The sequence below is a fragment of the Blennius ocellaris genome (assembly GCF_963422515.1).
Source record: "Blennius ocellaris genome assembly, chromosome: 23".
Lineage (NCBI taxonomy): Eukaryota > Metazoa > Chordata > Actinopteri > Blenniiformes > Blenniidae > Blennius > Blennius ocellaris.
The window spans coordinates 12,497,082-12,513,890 of record NC_137672.1 but is presented as its reverse complement, the minus strand read 5'-3'; the positions used below and the strand labels follow the sequence as shown (position 1 = coordinate 12,513,890).

The window sequence follows — 16,809 nt, the reverse complement described above, 5'->3', positions numbered from 1 at the left end:
GCTTCCTCTCAGCTGCTAAGCACTCTTTCAAATGTTCCTAAGTTGAGCACATGCGTTATACCCAAACTTACCACTTTGGGTTTTTTCAGGTCCAGAACTATATTTTTTGATTATGTTTTCTAAATAAGAGTTACTCAGAATAAATAACAAATACACACTGCTATACATTGATAAGCAGCAAATACACACTGTTCTCAGCTATAGTCATGACTGGAAACAATCCATTACAGAGCCGAAGGTAAAGTAGGGAGGTACCACAAACAGTCATGTTATGTTATACCTTTAATAAAATGACTGATATTAAAATGACAAATTTAATGAAGGTCTAACATATGGGAAAATAGTCTAAAGAATACTATGTTTGAATAAAAGCCATGGCATTGATAAAGTATTGACTCAAGTGTGAGGTTTTCAGAAAACTAATTCAAGTAGGAGCAGCATATACTTTGCTCGTGTTTTGCGTAAATTTGCGGGACGTTTTCATATTAAAAGAAGTGATAATTGACGTCAGACATCTGAGATACATTTAAAGATATATTGACAAACTATATCCTGTCTAGTTTAATTGTTGAGGGCAGTTTCAGCACAATGCATAGAATTACTGGCATTAATAGATTGACTTAAACATACTACAATAAGACACTGAAACTTTCATCTGCAATTACAGAATCAGTAGGACTGTGTGTAAAATTAAAATAAATAGGCTGTCCTGATCAATTAACTTTTTACGCCCAAATTGTTTTGACAATACAATCTTGATAATCTGTGACATGTTTCAAGTCTTAAAAAAATGCTTATTTAAAATTTGATGGGAACAACCTTAATCTAAAATCTCCGGATGGGGTAAACAATGATCTGAATAATAAGTACAATTTTTATGAAAACAACACAGCTTTTGTATAAAAGGAGCATTTTTGAGAGACAGTCTGTCAGCAGTGAATTTGGACACAGGTCTATCAATTATGTACGATCAAGTAGATAAAAAAAAAAAAAAAAAAAGCTCCTCAATGCACATATGTGAAAATTTGAGTGCCCAATTGACACCACATCATACTGTTCTGATAATCTGGAGAAATACTTGTGTGCATGCAACACGTTCTTTAAAGATATTTTAGAGAAACATCCTTTCCCTTATCTTTAGGTGAAGACGTATTTCCGTGTTGTTATTATAGGCCACAAACTGCATCCATCACAAAAGCTTGGCTTTACAGTCACAAGAATCCTCTCCCAGAACTGGCCTGTTTGCAAATAACAACCATTCAAAAATCTGAAATTATTTAATAAAAACTCCAGAAATAGCAGGACTGTTATCCAGCTTGAGTCAGCCCTGAGACAAAGAAAAAAAAATACCTGAAATGTTTCTGCTTGCTTCTCAAATATTCAGAGGGGAAATACGGGTGTTACACAAGTAAACGGGTCTTTCCCACCTTTTGTGAGATGTATTTTTTTTCTCTTTACGATCAAATCCGAAAGGTGCGCTCAGAAACTATGTGAAAAGAAGAAATAGGAATCTTCCGTCACCACTTTTCCTTCTTCAGATCGTAACAATATACAATGCCCCCGATTATCAAAGCTGCGTCTGAGCATCTCGTACCTGTTTTCAAACACGTGCTCAGCCATTAATGAAAAGAGGCACAACGCTTTAAATGCCTGATGTGTTTCCTGATATGCTGTCTTGGTTCTGTATGGCACATTGTGAGAGTTTACAAGATTTATGAAATTTGTTTTACATTTCACACATTGTCCCAACATTGTAGGGTCTGGGTTAGCATTGCATTATATAACTTGCCAGCTGAGTAGTTGCCTTCCTTTTGAATTTATATTTAATGCAATTGTCACACTAAAACATGCCATTTTATTTATAATACATGGTCATATTTCTTTTCTCTCAGCAACTTTTCAATGTCGGAATACTATTTACTTGTCCAGAATGATTATCTTATGTTATTCTAAGTGTAAGTTTATTTTCACTACATTGCAATGCGTTTGATTTGTTTCTGTGGCATACCAGACACCAGGTTTTTGGTGTGTCAGTGGGTTTGTTTGTGAACTTCACATTATTATGTCCCCAACGAAACCACATGCAGTAAATCTGAGTCGTGGTCTTTGCATTGCTAATTGCGAAGCCCCTGATGGAAACAGCACAGCTTGTGTGTGTATGTGGTTGTTTCTTTGAAGAGCTCCAGATGGGAAACAAGTGAGAGAGGGTGGTATCAGGGTCAGGCCAGCGCATGGGGGCTTTCACTTGGAAGCAGTGCAATGTCACCCCAGGAGCAAAAAAAACCAAGAATCCTCAGGGGGCATAATTAAAATAATCCAGTAAAATTAAGTGCTTCAGATCATTTCTGGTAGGCTCAGTCTTGAGTGTGTGTGAATGTGTGTGTGTGTGGGGGGTGATTCATTTTGAGATGAGAAGTGTAAAGAGTATGACTGTCTGTTTACAGTGTGTGGGTGCTGTGAGACACTGAGCCTTTTAGCCACATTTTAAAGAGGCATTCATATTCATCATAATCATCAACCTGTTACCATACATTTGTGTACACTGTGCCATAGTATTACACGTCCTGTCATTCCGTTTTTTCTTTTCAATGCTGCGTCAATTCTGCTTCCATCCGGTGACGAGTCAAAATATCTTGTCATAGCTGAAACCTTGGAAATAAGTGTATCACTTTAGTAATTAGACAGCGCAATCAGAAGGATGAATCATCCCACTCTGGTGGAGTTCAGGCTCAGAATTTGTCAAAGCAAGTAAAATAAATCACAGAGGATGACTTCAACTGAACTTTCTTTCAACAGGAAGGAAACCAAACAAAAGAAGTACGCAGATGGCTTCATTATTCATTTTTGTGATAGCTTTCTAAATATGTTTGAGCTTAATCGTACATTACATTCGCGAAAGCCTTCATTTCTCAAAAAGAGGATCTTCCTCACAAAACATGTTCGGGGTGGGAGAGGTGGCCTTTGGACTGATGGGAGTTGGTTACGCTGTCTCTTCGAAGTCCTTTTCACCCTTCGCCAAACTGAGCCTCAGTTGACAGAGTGAGCGGGTACACAACAGCGCCAGCTTCAAGTGCAAATGTTTGCCAGCAGTAATGGGCTTTAGTCCACTGGGCAAGTGAATGTGTGTGTGTGTGTTTTGGTGTCTATTAAGCGCATGTAAATAGAAATTACGTACAGATTTAACATTTAATTGTGGATCTTTACATTATGCTTGAGTGTTTAATCAACTAGTTGGAGGTCAAGTATTTTCTTATAGAAGATTAAAATAAAAAACTAAAAATTTTTTTTTTTACACTTATCTGGATTATTTTAAAAGTGCAATTGTTATTATTGGCAAGGGTAATTGACTTTTAATATGGGTGAATAATATTGCAAAGCAGAGTGCAAAAAGTCAAGTGATAATGTCAGTGGTCTTAGCACATATATTAAGACTACACAGTAATTATAATGCATATAGAATGAGTACAAAGTGACCGATATTTCAACTTTAATCGAGACAAAAGACAATAAGAGGTTGCTGTCAGAATGCATCAACCAAGTGTCCCTTCTCATAGCGTTGAATCACAGTGATCATTGCATGGATAGAAGACCATAAAGGCAAACAAAGGAAACTTTCAGTTTGCAATTGCTATTCAAAGTTAAAACTACATCCACAAATTAGCCGGAATGACACAGCCTGTTGCAAAAGAATGAAACTCTGACGTGGCTTGTAAATTAGCTCCCTTGAACACGTGTGTATCTAAAAAGTATCGACATCACTTCAGCTTGCATCTAAATCAGCACTATTACTGCTTCATCCGCTCCTTCACCCCCATGTGAGAGGCTTTCTCTTTCCTTTCCTCTCCCACGTTCTGTGACACCATCATTTGACATTTGTTACTGATGTGGCAAATCTTATCCAGTGTGACTCTATTGGCCAATCAGATGCCATCTTGGTGTTTGACACAGGACAAGAAAGTGCAACATTGTATACTTTCGGGGAAATACAGAAAAGGTCTGCAGGGATTATTGTTTACCTTTTAATAAAGGTACTTTTGTGCAATGTGGTAAATAGCAGAACTATGTTGATGGCAGTGTTTTCCTTGGTGTGTTTTTGGAGCTGATCGTCTCAGTCTGCGACGTGTAAGATGTGTCCATCGTCATTAATCATCCCACAGGTGCAGCAGCATTGTCAGAGCCCATATGTCCCTTTGCCTTTTCAACCTGGGTGGAAAGTAGAATGGTGCGGAGGGTGGAAGCTGGAGAGTGGCTGGCGAGAGGCCGGGGGGGAGGTGGGGGTGAACACATCTCTAAAAACAATTTCCCTTCCTCTTCTTCTTCTGCACTGAATTTGTCAAGTGGGGGAACCAAGTCTAGATTAATTAGATTCCATTTTGTGGTCATCCTTGTGTTTTTTCCCTCTCCTTCTATGACTATTCTTTTTCTTTGTCTTGCCTACAGTCCTTACAGCCGTCCCAGCACCATTTATCACGTTGCCATCTCGACAGTGCCTTTCCCCCCTTTCTTGCTGGGAAGCCATTAGAGCATCACTGCATCGCGGCGGCCAGATTGCATTCCAGTCCCCACTCGCAACATTTATCATCTTTTGTCCTAACTTTTTATCTGCCCTGCCCTGTGTGAAGCCCTATCTGCAATGCCCACTATAATGAAACACTGGGAGGTGAGGCTCAAGTAAATAACCTAATTAAACCTAACAAACAGGGACAAAGGCGAAAAATGCACAAAAGGCCTTTGTGTCAATGCCAGAGGAGGAACACTCACAGATGGCAGTGAGGAAGTCGAAGCAGTGATGTGGCACAATGCCCACACCACCTTCTCATCATTGTATTTATAGTACTCCTAGTGGTTCTGTTGTTTGTCCAAATATGTTGTCTTTATGTGATTTGACTCAATTGACTTATGATTGTTCCTAAATTTTTTTTGACCAAGCAATGATTAAACATCAAAACAGTAAGCCTGTATGGTACACAACGATCCTGTAAAGCAGGGCAATATATATGTGATAATGGCTGAAGCACTCGGTAATGGCTCATCAGAGAAAATCTATCCTTCCTTCTCACTCCTTTCTAATTCTTGCGCAAAAGTCAAACTAGCTCTGATTGGTCTCATTAGGGACAAAATGAAGAATACCAGGCATCATAATTATCGGCTCGCCCCTGCAAACAGTATTGAGTCGATGCAACAAAATGTCAGGAGGGCATTAGTGGGCAATTATTAATCTATATCAAGCTCGGGTGGACAATTTAATTATCACCTAATCAATATCTGTAGATCTTGTACAGATGTAGAGCGGTGACTGAGAGGGTAAATCTGCCTTTTGAGAAACCTTGTGCAAGGAGGCAATATGAAAGGGGGTGTGGATTGGGTGACTGCTGGGAAGACAAGAAGGGCTACAGTAAACAAAACATGTTTTGTTGTTTTTGTATGCATATACACATGATAAAATGTGTCATTAGTAAATAGACAACTGCTGGCTCTTTGGTCCCAGTATGTTAAGGTTTGGCAATTTATCAACATTGGAAATGGATAGAAATTGCAATTATAAATGAAAAAAATGCATCCATCTATCCATTCATCCAAGGCAAGGTGTAAAATATCAAATATACACTTGATAATTCAAAACAATCCTGCTACTCTAATACTCTGAGTTAAGGAAAGCTGACCGAACGCTCTACAGAATGCACTAAAACATATGTTGCATGCACTTTCTTATTGTCAATCAAAATAAAGTGAATGATCATTACATAAATTAGTATTTGAACAGTTGTACCTAAAACCAGCATATGTTATTTCCGGTAAACTTTAAGGGCCGCTTATTTGAGGGAATGCAGATAGGCTGAATCAAGACTCCATTATTTTGAAATCAGGGCTCATGAGGCTCCACACTATTACAGGACTAGCTTTGGAAGATAGCTGCTAATTAAATTGGCTATATGATTGGGATTGTTTTACACTGCAGAGAAAATCTGGAGCAAAACAGATGCCTTGGTGGCATTGCTTAATGGAATGAGAGCATTTATTTCTGAAACCAATACACAGAACTATACAGTTAGTTTTTGAATGAGAATGAAATGACTCTCGTGAGTCCTTAAATGGCCCTCCGGTGTAAAGGGTTGATGGTGGGGATACTGGGGATGTGTACCAAAACCCACTCAGGTATTTCTGGTGTTTTCATTAGTAATTTGTTGTAATATTGTGTCATTGCAAGCAATATTGCTTACTTTCTGTCGGGACCCTGTGTTCTCAAAGCAGCCCGAATAATTACTCTCATTGTACCTGAAACAAACCATCTCAAATAATGCCAGTCAGGGCTTTTGTGCGAGTGATGAAACAAAATGAATGCTGTGTAACAAGCCCTCGTGGATTTCAAAGATGCCACACAATGAGGTGTGGCTAAACAAAAGTGGCTGTCTTCTACAAGATAGCAGTCATCTGAGATAATACCTTCTCATGCTTCTGTTTTGCTTTTTTGTTTGCTGTGATTGTAACTCATGAATCGTTTTAGTCACTATGCAACCAGCTAATTAATACTAAGTCTCCTGCTTTATTGCTTTTCTGTCTGGTGCACAACGTTTCATATTATCCTCACTTGGCACGGACAACACAGATTATTTATCTTTTCCTCCTTCCAGAAAAGCTTCAGTTGCCATTTGTTATATTGAAAATATGATGAGTTACAACTAGTCAATAGTAAGCTTTAGGGCTTCTTTATGTACACATAAATAAAAGTTGACTACATTCACACTGGACCGTTCACTCGACTGTCTTCAGATAAGTTGGTTGAAGTTAAATTTAATGACTCATACTTTTGAGATAAAACTTAACTTTTTTTCATTGTTTACAACAAGAGATTCGAAACGAGATCAAAATGTGACATTCAATCCAAACTGCAATATCTTTAATCTGTTTACCTTTGACTTTCATTACCAAATTTCAGATCCTTATAAAAAGAGGTGAGATCATTTCATAAGATGCCGGGAACCTAATCATATCAGCAGGATTAAAGTTGTAGGCTCAAGAATTACTTTTGGAAATTATCTTTCAGCTTTGTTGAAAAAAAAACGCGACTAAGCAGTGAAAGAAAGTAAAAGAAATTCTTGTCCCACATATTGGCCTTCATTTTTCTTTATTCCTACCACCCCATTAGGTTTGAATCCCCTCGAAAGTCAATCTACGCTCGACTTTTTAGTTAATCTACATCTAAACCTTTTCATCCTTTGTTTGGCTTTTTTTGATCTACTTACACCACATTTCTCATTTATTTTCACTGCACATTTACACAGTAATTGTTGGTTAAAAAAATATTATCAATAAAAAGAAAATAATATAAACAAGGTGAAGCTTCTGAGCATATGTGTATACAGCAGAGTTATTACCACGGAGCTGTGGCAGGCATCAGTCGGAGTGGATTTTTCAGACCATCTGATTTGTGTGGCTCTTCAGCAGTAATGGAGAATGAAAGCATATTATTACAGAAATGCCATATTGTGTCTCTTCTGCTTCCATTAGATGTCCAATATGCGTGTGGAGAATGCTATTTTTATACATGCTTACTAGCCCGGCAATGGATACGTGTAAAGCCTGATACTTCTAAGATGCACACATGTTATGTAAACCTGGAGAATGCACACACATCAGATAATACATTTGCTGGAAAGGGTACATTAAACCTAATGACTGGCCATATACACATGCAGTAGAAAAAAACTGCATATTTTTCACCCTCTAAATATATTTTTGACCGGATTTAATGCAAATAGTATGACTGTGAAAGACTTTCAAGTTGCTAACTTGTGTTCTTTTGTAATTTGAAAACATGTCATCCGAACATGGAGGCATTTCATTGCATCATGTTGAACTCAGCCTGTCAGTGGTGCAATGCTACCTGCTAATTGAGTGGCATTGACTGGGCGTTCCGACTCTCCTCCCATTGCCTTAACTGAACCAACGACAGAAAATATGGACGTCCCTGTTGGATTTAATGGCAAATCTCCAGCCTCTCATTTCCAGGACCATTTTTCCTTGACTAACAGCAAAGGAGAGAAAAGCACAGCCAATTAAATTGTGCCATGTAATGAGAGGCAACAGATCATGCGGTGTGAAATTTGTGTCTTACCCAGGCAGAGGCAAGGAGGAGACTGGGAGTGAAAGGGGATGTCTCCAAGACTCTCTGATCGTGTGTTATTTTCTCTCCCTCCCAGGGGCACGGGGAGGAGAGTGGGAAAATCTTATTTGGAAAGTGTACTTAAAGAAATCCATGTAGGCATAAATCCTGACATCATAGCGTCTGCTCGGTGCTCTCTTGTACTAACTATCAAACTGAGGGAGAGATAAAAGTGGGAGGGATGAGTGGAATAAAGGATAACACGGAGGACTCAATAAGAGTGAATTTAACTCGACTAAAAGTTTGGACAGCACGTGTTTCCCGACCGGGGGCTTAAAGATTTTGCAGGGAAGAGGAATTCAAGATAAGATCTTAAATCAATACAGTATTTCAATGTCACCCTACCTATTTGATGTACATTAATTATCTACACTTAACTTGAAATATCCTTCATCGTGACTCAAGTGATTGGGTTGTTGTTGTAATTAATCGGTTGTTGAGAGGATGATGAATACCATGAGGATTTGTATCAGGGGAGCATTACAACTAAAGGGAAACAGACTGTTCATGGATGTTATGATGGATGCCGTCTAAACACCTCATCAATGTCCAGGGACCTTTCAGTTATTATGTGTGCGAGTGAGTTCGCATATCCATGATCCATGCTGTGGCGGGATGTGCACTTAGAGTGCTGTGCCATTAACATGGGCTTTGGCTCAGTTTCAACTTGAAAAGCCTCTGGGTCTTGCTGTGGCGTGAGAGCGTTTTCACCTCTAAGTGGAGGCTTTCACTCTCATTTGCCATAACTAATAAACCACACTAAAGCCATGTGTCACAATAAATCTCAGTCCCTCAAATGGCATGACTCATTTAGTTGTGCAGGGACGCCAAAGTGGGAAAGTGCAAGTCGCGCGGCGTGCACGAGAGAGTGAGCTAATGAGTGAGCCAACACACAAACAGGAGAGATGGTGGGGGGACAGAAAGGAGTGACAGATGCAGTGTGTAGGAGAGTATTAGGTGTGAGAGATTGCTCTCCAAAGTCGGACTTTGAGCACTCACTCCATCACACAGCCGAATGTAAATCAGCTGTGACAGGACGGGCTTGAGGCATAAAGATTCCCAATCTGCGTCAAGTACTGGAGAGTGCTGTAGGTAAAGAAGGTGGGGATGTAAGCTCTCTGGCTTGGACTGAGAGATTGCCCTGAGGCACTCCAAGGAGATGAATGGTTTAGACCATTAACCCCACCGCAGAATCTCAACATATCCCACAGGCACACAAATGTGCTGCGCTGAGATCAGTGCAATGTGTTGCACTCTTAGGACCCCTGGAGTGAGACCAAAGCTCAGGCCTAGGGCCAGGTGTTACCCGAAGGAGCACACATACAAGACCACACGCGCACACACGCACGCACACGCACACACACACACCAGGTCTGAAGCAGAGAATTCAAAGAGGCTTTTATAATCGAATGTTATGCAGTGTAAAAGGGGCACAAAAACATCATCTCCCCTTCTCCCGAGCACAGAAATCTGGGCTGTAAAGACTTCACTCATCCAAACAAATTGATGCATTCAGCAGCATCCAGGTGGCTTTTGTTTTCAAGGGACTTATTAGTGAACAGAATGATGCATAAATACTGATGTGCAAGCTCCTTGTGGATTTAAACGTACCTGTTTTGAATATGGTCTGTTAGATTACGTGCTTCTTTTACAACAGGTTAATGTTGTATATATTCATAGAACAAAAACAAACCCCCCCCCCCAAAAAAGGAACAAAAAAAAAAACACCAGACATCATGTCAAACACGTCGCCACTATTCTTTGGATGCAATTCAGCCAAGTAGCACTGGTATATAAATTGAGTCATTTTAGTTCCAAGGTTGTTCTATAACAAAGGAAAATGACCAAGTAAGTGACGAAACAAATAAATATACCTATGTCAACATGACAATCACACATTTCATTGGGTAATAACAGCAAAAAAAACACAGGAGACTACATGCTACAGTGGTTCATAACCACCACCTAATGAACAAATATGCGATTAACTCTGTACGGTTTCCTATTGTAGTATTAAGGTTTTTACCTAAATGTCATTAAAAATGGCTGAAACCCCACTGTGGGCCTGAGTTGTTGGACAAAATAAATTAAAAGCGGTGAGGCTACGTCGAGCAGAGCTAATGTTTAGATTCATATACAGTAAATGACCATTTATCTTGATGTTTGAGACCCATGATACAGAATTTAGTTAATGAGTTTATCCATAGTCAGCAGATAAATCTGCTGCAATTACAATTCTCCTTAAGGGAAAAAAAGAAAAAGAAAAGCCAACAGACAAGTTCCACCAGTCATTTGCTGGGGGAAATAACAGAATTACAGGCATGAGGCCTCTGTTTGGCTTCTTTTTAAAGCGTTGAATGCCACTATTATTAAAACTAGTTATGGATTATGCTGTGTGTAGCTGCTACATTTTCTTGTATTTCTTTGTTCAGACTGCACACTGCAAAAATGCTTGTTGTATGTTCAGGCTTAAGTAGCCCAGTAACCAACTGCAACAGCCACAGAATTAATCTATTAATTGCCACACTGTCAATGTGGCAATGTCATGAAACACCTGCATTGTTATACAGTTCACTGGCATAGCATGTGAAGGGTGATCATATTTAGTACATTCACACAACCACGGCCAGAATCATGATAATCCCAGCCCAGCAGATGCAAAACAGCTGGCATTGTGCTTAGTTTACTGTCTGATCCCAACTACAAAGACGTGCTACAAGGTACCCCTTCTGCAGATGTTTGTGTGAGAGAAGAAGGTGTGTAAGCATAACAACCCAGGACACAATGCATCAATGTGCTGCTGTATTGTTTTTTTTGGCACCTTAAATGCTCAGAGGACGTGTCCGGCTGACTGAAATCAATACCATTACACAGTATGACAGATCCAGCGGTTCCTGTGCAGGTATTCAAATATATAGATTTTGGGGGGGGGGGGGGGGGGGGGGGGAAGGAGTTTGGGGTGTTTGTTGATTGCCACTCCGATGGATTTACAATTTGGATTATAGTGCTTTTCTTCTGTCAATATTCCCACTCTAAGACATGAATGGTACAGAATGGCTAAATTGCTCCACCATTTTCAAGTCAGCTATGTCTTGGAGACATAAGTGCACTTAGATATAGCGTTAGTGATGGCGGGTAGCCTTTAATTACCTTCATCTGGGCTTGTACAACATATCCATATTGTATGTGATTATCTACTTTTCTTGAGAGTGGGAGGGTCAGGAGTGTGATGAAAATGGCTTGGCTTTTGTGCTTTTCTCTGGTCTAAGTGCGAGGTAAAATGACTGCAATCCATAGATGAGGCTAATGGCCTTAAATAACACACTTGGGCGTAGTTGCCAGAGACATCGGCATTGGTGGAGTTAATAATGGGCTTGATTCAACCTTTAAACATAATTGCACAGCACATTGTTGACTAGGAGTTGGTACGGGCATTTACAACGAAGAAAAAAAACGATAATGAATTCTTACTCATTTAGTTCAAGCTGCAAGCAAGAGGCATCTTGCATGGCGCTGATAACATTGTTTTATCTCCGATTCACAGTCTTCTCACAAGGTCTTCATCCAAACAACGAGATGGTATTAAGTGCTGGCACTCTCAGCCAAAGGTGTTTTCACTGCATTTATTTGAAGTGCGAACATGATGCATAGTCTCTCCACGCAGACATCGATGCTAGTCTTAAGGATGTACTGTGCTAAGACACATTTTGAAATGAACGAGTGGAGCCAACAATGAGATTTCCACTTGAGCAGTGTCCGGCAGAATGATGAACGAGGCGGTAGAGTTGGGGAATTACAGTGATTTAAAGTTGGATCAAACCCTCGACGAGTTTGGTTTTTGTGTGGCTACACAAACACGTGAGCTTTGTGTGTTTATGTGTGTGTCTAATTCAGTGGCAGTGTGTGGGGGGGGTGAATGTAGGCTGCAGCTCTTCAAGAGTACACACAGTGCAAGTGTGTGTGTATGCTGTTTGTATGTTAGCACTGTGTGGGTATGAGTATAAAAGGGAATGGAATAGACTCAATTTAAATCAAATTAGCATGCAAGCAAATTAAGCAGAGGGATTTAATTTGAGCTGTTGTAAAAATGCTAATTTCAGTACAGCCCGGAAGCTTATATGCAAATACAACACTAGTTTACAATAATTCATATTAGGCCAGGCATGCATAAAACACACATATTAGAGTCCGATGTCATCTGGGGAATAGAGTATTATTAGCTTTTGGACTTCCAACAAGGTGAACTTATTAAGTGAGTGTGAGTATGTCGAGGCTCTTAATGCACGTGTTTGGACTTTACTTTTTATCTTTACGTGTGGATGCTGCAGCTGCTTCATTGTATTTTGCAACAATTCCATACTCTCAGGAATGGCAAGGAAGCAAGTCTTTATGTCTCTCCCAATTGACTCGTATTTCATTATTTTTGGAGCATATTATACAAAAATTACTACACATTGCAACAATCATAGTTCACTCACTCACTAAAATACAGGACGTTACCCTAATGCTGGCAAATGCTGGAGTAATTATCACTGCAGTACCCGTCAACAAATGAATACTGAGTGAACAGCCATGTCCTTAACATCCATTTTAATGAACATATTGACATTTTGTTTGGGCAAATGGACAAACATGATATTTGCTTCACAAAGCAAAAACTCTAAATTACACCAAACGTATAGAAGTTAGTTTTTAATTTAAACTTGAGTGGTCCAATAGTAAAGTGATTTGACCACGTGGGCCAGAAAAAAATATCCAGTTTGGAGTTATGAAACTGCTTTTGTCTTTTTTTTAATTTTTTTTTATTACAAAGCACCATAAACTTGGTCCGTTTTTATATCTGCTGCCCTTCCAACCACAATTATGGATTTAAACATGTGCATTGTCAGATAGCCTCAAACTAGCACAGAACTTAAACTTAAAATTAAATTTAATTATCAAAATTAAACAGTTGAATTTGTAGATAACCTATGATTCAAATACCACGAGTGATTATCACCTTGTTATCAATTTTCCAATGTAGCATTGTTGATCTTTTACTTTAAAGTGTGGCTAATACTGCTTGTTTTTTCACATTGCAATGACTCAAAAAAGGCACCACATCAAAAGACAATCCACAGTTTTCATCTCATGAGGTTTATCTGATTGCTCACCTCACACAGACATCACAAGCCCGCAGATTGTGGAGGTTCTTTGTTGTGGTTTATACAAGTCTATTTTGTAAATGAGCATGAGTGAGAGAAAGGAGGTTCAGGTGTTGACGTCTTAATGTTTCCAAAGCCACGTCATCTACCAGCAAATGGGAGGAATCATTTAAAACGCTATTAGGCTCAAGGCTCGATGTGGCCGGTGGGTGAGTGGGATTTGCTTGCTTTTACCTCCAAATGTCAAATCAGTAATGAGCATATTATTTAAACTTTTTTTTTTCTTAACAAAAGATTTTATTTCAAGTTGATTGAAACAGCTTTTAATATACGATTTGATCACTGAAATCCAGAAAACTATTGCAAATATACAGAAAGTTACTGTTACTCATTATTGGGTTGAGTGACAAAAGTATTATTTGGGAATATGAGCTAATAAAGAACCATTCATTAAGTTTGTTCAAAATCATGCATTACATAAATATTTTGGATGCATACAATTGTACAAAAATGCATACAATTAAGGAGGTTTTAATAAACCTGCCACATGCTAACGCATTTTTTTATTCATCAATTGGTGTATTTTGCTAAACTCTCATTGATCTACAAGTTGATGTGTCGACTGTTGCTCTATAATAAATTGAAGTGCGATTTTGTAGTTGCACACTTTGTTGGAGTCTTTCTACCTTTTTAGTCACTTGTTTTCGTGTTGTATCGTTTCTGAGCTCATGAAACAAATAATCTGCCAAAGTAATGAACATCCGAGTTATTTTGTTCCCACACTAGAATTTCAGCCCGCTTTATCCCTGCCCAGGTGGGGATGTTTAATGCCTTCTGACTTTCCTCTCATCTCAGATGCTTCCTTTCTGCATTACTGTTCAGCAAAAGACAGAGAAATTGTTTGTTGCTTCCCTCGCGCTCTGTCCCCTTGGCTCACCAGGGACAATTATGCCCCCCTTTCAAGCTATTGCCAAGCCCAATTTGCCACACAAATTAAACAGGCCGCATTTGAAGAGCAAGGGGGACGGGGTGAAGGAGAAAACGGGAGAGAGAGGCAGAGAGCAACAAAGACAGAAGGCCAAAGATGAAAACAATGGCAGAGTGAAAACAAACCCACGGACCAAACAGACAAACTGAGCAACACAGTCCTCTGAGGTGATTTTTAAATCCATTGTATAACTCCCCGCTACAAAAGGTCTCCCTTGGAAACAAAAGCAGAGGGGAAGATAAGGTAGCAGTCCCATGAGCACATTAACAAGAGTGAAATCCAACGAAGGTTTTTCTTAAGAGGAGGGACCACAGTGACCACTGTGTGGGGCGGTGAGCAGGACTGGCTCTGAGGATTGTGCCATCTGTTGAGCAGGCAGACTCAGCCATTTTCTGCTCTCGCGTGTCTCATATCCTCCACCAGGCCCACAGCCGGAGGCGAGCTCACACCCAAATGGATCCAGAGCAGCAATAGAGGGCAGCTCTCCCTTTGGAGGAGCAGGTGGATTTTGGGTGCTGTGGGGTTAGTCTGGAACGGAATAAATTGGTGTGCACTGAGGTCCTCAGTGCACACCACGCGTGCAGACAGAGCTGTCTGTGTCGATGTGTTGCACAGTAGAGGAAATTACGGAGCTTGTAAATCGCTGGAAGGGGCTGTTGTGCTCCTTCCAAACAGTGAGGGCAGAAGGTGCAGCAAAGACAAAGACGCAGATGGAAAAACACAAGGAAGAGAAAGCCCAAATAAGAAAAGAGGACGAAAAAAAAATTGGCAGGAGATTGATGAGGAGGAAAAACAATGGAGAAAAGCTGGGAATGGGAAGAACAAATGTGTGCATGGGGGAGATCAGGCAGTGAGAGAACAGAGGGACACGTATAAATCCCAGAGCTAATATGTGCTGCCTCATGTGGATCTGGCTATGAACAGGCACTCTCTCTTACACCTCAGCTGCAGACAGGACATGCACCTCATCCCCATGACCTCACTCCCACACAGCCATTCCGTCATTAGCAGACAGCCACTGTGGGTACCTCATGATAAGTTTGTTTTGGCTTTGAGATGATGACCGAGCACAGCTGCAGAAGTAGGGTATGTTGCAGCAGCAGCTGCTAATGACCTGACAGCCAAAGGAAGGAAATGAACAGGGGTTTGGAGGGGGGATGAGGACCGAGGCGTCAATGTTTGGGACCTGATGGACTGCACTTGTGCACATTTTTCTTGTAACTATGGAGTGTTTATAAGTTTGACCAAAACAGTTGCCTGACGCAAGGGTTTGGCAAAAGTGTGCTGTTTTTTTTTTTTGTTTGTTTGTTTCCATTGTCTCTTTTCATCAAATGTTGCTTTGTAAATTCATTGTAGACTGTGTAAGATGGGAGTTTCTGAAAAGATGTCTCACAAAGAGCCCCCTCAATGGTAACGTTTATCGACCGTTAATGCCGTTTTGGGAAGGTCCTATAATTAAATTGTATCAATAAATCTTGGAGCTGCACATAAAATGGGGGATAAATGGAGAATACATTTCACAATTTGCCTCTCCCCTGCTGTGTGACATATGTGGGGGGAGGTGGAGAAGAAAAATAAAGCACATTTGAGCAGATTGCAGGGAACATTTCTCAAGCACAAAGTTGAAAATCTCAGCCATCAATTTCACTTTGCATGGCTCCGTTGTGTGTGACCTTGGATGAATGGTCCCTTCATTCAGAGATATTCAGCTCGAACTGAGGGGATTTCAGTCAGAGCAAGAAGGAGTAATAACATGTTTTACTCATCCCACAGTGACTCGAGAAGCTAATGATTCATGGATCTTAGTGTAAAGGGGGGAAAAATAGGAGAGAAGGTGGGAGAAGGGGGAATCTTTGGTGTAGGACCAGAGCTCAATGAGGTTTGAAAACTGTTGTCACACATCAATGGACAGGTGTATGATGTCAAGTAACTCAATTCCAAAGATTTCTCAATGGGGGTGGGGGGGGGGTTGGCAGAGGCCTGAGCATTTCTGGGGCTCACTGCAAGGAAGAAGTTGCTGGGAATTAGGGACTTGAACACATTCTGATAGTTGAGTGAAATGGAAAGATGAATCACTGTGAAACGTAGGTGTGTGTGTATGAAGGAGTCAAAAGCACAATAGACTGCTGGCACTCATAGCTTCCTATAGCAGCTGGATGGACTGAAGTCATTACGTCATAAATCTACTGAAACATTTTAAAGATCCTTTTTAAACCTATAAATATACCACTTTCTTTCCAAACATCATTATTGTTCAGATGTTTTATCATAGCCATGTATTGGTCAAGTTATTGCTTATATGACAACGCAAATAAAAACCTGACTAATGAATAACAGAAAAGATAAGTCGGGTCTTCTTTAAAAAGGGTACACGTCAGAATAATTGACAGATAATCTGTACTAGACAGCAGGTTAATCTTCAAGAAAGAAGGTGCTATTTCCCCTTAGACGGTATGTGTTTAATGAGGTATATATACAAAATGTTTGTCGATACAGAGTAATCACAGGTGTTT

The 16,809-nt window shown here is 40.0% G+C and overlaps 1 protein-coding gene across 4 annotated transcripts in view; it reads right to left on the bottom strand.

Annotated features, from left to right (window-relative positions):
- LOC308146911 (receptor-type tyrosine-protein phosphatase delta) overlaps positions 1-16,809 on the bottom strand; it is a 129,934-nt gene that overhangs the window by 79,258 nt on the left and 33,867 nt on the right. The window lies entirely within an intron of this gene.